A 5000-nucleotide genomic window follows, 5' to 3' on the forward strand; every position below is an offset into this window, starting at 1 on the left:
TAATGCAAATACAATACACAAAGAATCTTAATCTCGGGAGATTTGAATTGGGTACAACATTGAGTTAGCTGATTAGGTCTATTGTGTATATGTTTTCTTTGATTGGCATTTTATTGGATTTTCTCTCGAAATATTTTCCAAAAGCTACAGTGCAATACTGTCTACATATCTTATGAATAAAATATAGAAATTTATTGTTGTTCCTCTGAGAAATAAGAACCTATTAAGAAACTACATGTAATCAGCCTGAATTATGAAAAAATAGCTTAAAATATTAGAACCTGCTCAGCCTGACCTCGAAAATTCTAGGTTCTTATGTGTGGGTCTTTAATGTATTTTGCAGGGTTACCAGTAGTAACTTTTACCCTGTTGTACAAGCATGACAGTATGCCATGTTTTCAGTTTCGCGGGCTTGGGAGATCCTTGAATTGTGTTCATCTTTTCATTACCAATCCTAATAAACTGAAAAACCAACTAGTAAGGTAGAATATGTATGGTAGAATTTTACCATGTGAGTTAAAAGAAGGAAAGTTTACCCCATCAAATTGGCCTTCAAGAATTTCCTGGCAGATCTGTTCATTTGAGGCACCCATGTTTTCAACTTCTGTTTTAAGTTCAGCCACTTTTTACCTTGTGCAGTTTTAAAGTTTGTTTCAAATCCTCCGCTGAGTTCGCTTTGACGTCAGTTCATATGACACTGGGGCAAAACCAACTTGATTTTGAATAGAATTGTTTGCAGACAGGGGCTGTGGAACACTTTTATTTACACTGGGTGACAGCCTGTGCAACCTTACATAACATGCACCACAGCACCTTAAACTGCTTATAAGGCCACACAGCCAACCTTTTTTTCCAAAAAAGTTTTCTTAGCTTCAGGGAACAAATCATCTACTGACTTTGGGAGATATGTCCAGGTTTGACCCTAATTAGATGCACGCAGATTTCAATAAGCGTCACGAAGTGTCCCCTTGCTCTTTTCGCCAACTTCAACATCACTTGTGTCTCAGAATACAGACAATTTATGTCACAAAGTGTCCCCCAAATGCTACTCTTTAAGTGAAGATTAGCTGCTGCATTTACCCAAAGCTAAAAATAATGCTGACCTTTACCCTTACCTTATTGTTGAAAATAGGTAGCAAATGCTTAGATTTAAAGGGACACTTTGTGTTGGATGTCAAAATTGGGCGTGTATCTAATTAGGGTCAAACCTGGACATAAGTGGACTTTGGTAGTGACTTTAAATGTTTTAGCTTGTACAGGGAAGTTGCGCATTTGGACGCTGAACATCAGAGGTGGATAGTGGCATTCCTACAGGCTTGACATTTTTCCTTTAACATTATGGGACGAGATTCTTCCTTGTAGGTTTTTTACATATACTATAAGTAAGTACTGATGAAGACATTGTTTACAATCTCTGTGGCTCAGCTGGGACTAGTTTCTTTCTTTTTTTTTTTTTTTTTCAATTCTTCACAAAGATCAAACCTTCAATAACTCTTTTTTTTTTTAACTTTGATATAAGCTAGACTTAACTCTAGTGAATTGGAAAATGAAACATTTGTGGCAAATTTTATGATAAATTCAACTCAACAATCGAAATTGGAAGTTGACAATTGAAGCTAAGCTGAACACAATCTTGATGTGTAATTTTAAAGGGGGAACTGAAAAGGAAACACTTAAACACTGGGGGTCTCACGAATCTTTTTACGGAAGAAGTGTGCGGGAGATAAGCTGAAAATCAACTCTAAAGGAACCTATCTACGAATACTCAATACCTTTCAAAAAAAAAAAAAAAAGGACAAAATTACCTTCTGCAAGGTCTAGCGATAGAGTACACCGAGCTGTAACGACAACAGCAGTCCGAAAACGATCTGTAGGAAACCTCACTGAACCGTAACGCAAGTGACAGAAGCTGCTTCCACATCAACTTGACTACCTCTAACTCGAATATCAGATCACCGGTCACAGACAAGGGAATGACAAAAGAACTGTTCACACTATTTTAATAGAAGTATAATAACAATTCATCCTAGGTTTGCAGTCTCAAGATAGTCCAAAAGCAAGTCTTGACACACTAATTCTAGACTGGATCTCTTATTACCAGAGTCGGAGAACTCGAAAGATCTTTTCGAACAATTTGCGTACTGGTTATAACTTTGCAAGAAGGTTAAACTAAATACGATAAATTCACCGTTTCAAAACGTGTTTCAAAGCTTTACAGATCTTTCCGAAGTGACTGAATGAAATACCTGTGTAAAATGGTTGGCTAATCGCTTGCACTCAACACGACTTCTATGTGCTGCTTCCACCGCGACACAATATGGCCGACGGTACAAGTCCTGATCAGTAAGTAAGATGCGCGCAAGCTCTTATGGGATTTTTGGCCGCTGGCGCGCTTTATTGCTCGATGTTCAAAAAAATCTCGTCTTAACACTACTTACCGATGTTTATTGAAGTCTCACGTATACATCAAAAGAACACAATTCCACCTGCCTTCAGTGGATCACAAACATTTTCTTCGAATTGTGTCATGTTTGTTTTAACTTTTGTCTAATTCCTATTTTGTTGGGCATAGATGATCCCACTAGGAACAGCACATCTGGCAGGAATCAGGAGAGAGAAGGAGAGAAAGAGCTGAAAAAGAGAAAGGACAAGAGAGCAACAGCAGAAAGAAAGAGGGCCAAAAAAGAGAAAGCAGCGAAAAATAGTTGATGGATACAACTAATTGTAAAATAAAATACATCACCTTGAAGTGCACAGTCTTCTGTTAAAAAAAAAAGTAATAAATATTGTTGGTTTAAGTCGGTCACACTAGATTGTAAGAAAAGTAATTAAACTTGTAGTGCAAAGTCTTCTATTTGAAATAAAAATCTTATATTATAGGCAAACATTCTTTCCGTGTATTACTATTAAAATGTAATGTTTGAAAACTAAGCACTCAAATACATTATCAGTGATGGCATAAATTTGGATATGTGCATGATGGGAAATATCAACAAATAATTTTACAAAAAAAGGGTTCTGCAAAAGGATGATACGGGGGCTGGAGAATCTGAGAGCCCTGCGAATTTCACATGTAAGCCTAAGCACCCATTTCAAGTAGTGCTGATAAACAGTTATAAGTCTAAGCACCTATTTTAAAACGGTTAGCATTCAATAACTGTGTGACTTGCAATCATGGCCCGCATGGCTCGCAGTCATAACTTGGGACACTAACTCGCACATTGTCCTAACTCGATGATAAGTACAAATGATCATACTATTTTATATGGTCTCGGGTACCCAAGACAACCCTCCTTCCCAAGACAACTTTATCGAGCATTTATATGAGAATTGCGTGAACGAGACGAAGTTGGCCCTACTTGATAATGCATACATTTTACGACTCATCTTTAAAAAAATAAGCATCATCATTTGCCCTTCTTTGTAGTTCGTCTTTTATTAAGTATAGTTGTGTCTGCACATTCAGAAGCTAAGATGGACTGATAATCTCAACTGAGCAGTAATGTGTAGTTTAACTAAAATGTATGTTTTTAAATTGACAGTTTCCGTTGGCTGCGGTGATAGTTTTGGCGGGAAAAACCTTTTCATTCCAACGCGAATGCTAGCAACATGTATAAGGTCTCAAATTGTTGCTTCTGTGATTGCGCATTTAAGATTTTGCTGTGTCTCGGGTAGTCGAGCCAAACTGTTTACATGCGAAAAAGTTGAATCGCCTGCCAGGGTTATTCGGACCTGCGGAGGCGAGACAACTCGCCTCCCCGAGTTATCTCGCCCACCCGAGTTGTCTCGCCCTCCAGTAAACGGTTGATAGATGTTTTAAACAAATGAGAGAAAAATTTTCTCGCCCAGGGTAACTCGGGGGGAAGGGTTGTCTTGGGTACCCGAGACACAAGATCGTGTTTACCAATAAAAACTTTAAAAATGAAATTTAATACTTATACATTACTGCCTGAATCTGCTTACTGTGGGGTTTGGTTAAATATTCACAATGAAATTGTTAACATATTTAAAAACAACCCTCTTACCTTTAAAGTCAAAGAGTTCTTTCTTATTCACATCTAAAGGCTATCGCCGTCTTGCGAATTTTACATATTCTCTTCTCTCTTCTCTCGATTTCTGCACGGGCAGCCATTTTGAATGTATAAATATAACTTGTTCCCAGACCTCTCGATAACAACCATTGGTTCGTGTACGGATTTCCATCATAAAGTAATCGTGTACGAATCAACATTCTTCCCCCGTTATTACACATTCGTGATATATTGCGGCATCCGTGTACGGATTACTTGTATTCGTATACGAATTACAAACGACGTGCGTATTGGAGTACGGATCACTGGTATTCGTGTACGGATAGCAATGCGAGGTCTTATTGCGGAAGTCGTAGTCGGTTACTCAGCAAAGTATAATGATCCCATACATACATACATACATACATACTTTATTTGTCATGTGGGTCAACGCTAAATCACGTTGCATGTAGGTACTTCGGATTCTGAATACCCTATCCCGCTGTTTACGATATTATTTGTTGCTCGTATAAATAGATGATATTCGTCGAGAATTATTGAGAGGGTATAGCGTTACAAAATCCCTTGATTAACGCGGAAACATGTGATCTGTCAAAGTAGAAGTATGTTCCGCCCATATCATGATTTAAAGACTTGGGACGAAGTCGACAAACGCTATTGATACCGTAGTTCATTCCTTCGAAAAACAAAGCACCCATTGGGAATCCCCGAGAGAAGGAGACAGGTAGGTTTTTAGTAAAGGGTAGTATTATGGTAATGCAAAAAAATTCCATGAAAAAATTTTTGGTCCAATTTTTGATCTAACCAAAGGAAGAGAAAATGAATGAATCGCATCTCCTGGATCCGCGAGCGCTTGTAAAAGAATAGAAAAATCAAATTCAGTTTTCAAACAGGACTCTATTAAACTTGAACCTTCGTATCGACTTCATGACTATAGGCAACTTTCAGAACGAATCCGATGTTATTATT

At 37.8% G+C, this 5000-nt stretch overlaps 1 long non-coding RNA gene across 1 annotated transcript; it reads right to left on the minus strand.

Moving 5' to 3' along the window:
• Window positions 1–1435: 1435 nt before the first annotated feature.
• Window positions 1436–4136, minus strand: LOC137975930 (uncharacterized). Its single transcript, XR_011117663.1, has 2 exons — window positions 4026–4136; window positions 1436–2761 (listed from the first exon to the last, which is right to left on the minus strand). It is a non-coding gene; the product is annotated as an uncharacterized lncRNA (long non-coding RNA).
• Between the last annotated feature and the right edge of the window lie 864 nt (window positions 4137–5000).

This window comes from Montipora foliosa, chromosome 11 (genome assembly GCF_036669935.1).
Source record: "Montipora foliosa isolate CH-2021 chromosome 11, ASM3666993v2, whole genome shotgun sequence".
NCBI classification, from domain to species: Eukaryota; Metazoa; Cnidaria; class Anthozoa; order Scleractinia; family Acroporidae; genus Montipora; species Montipora foliosa.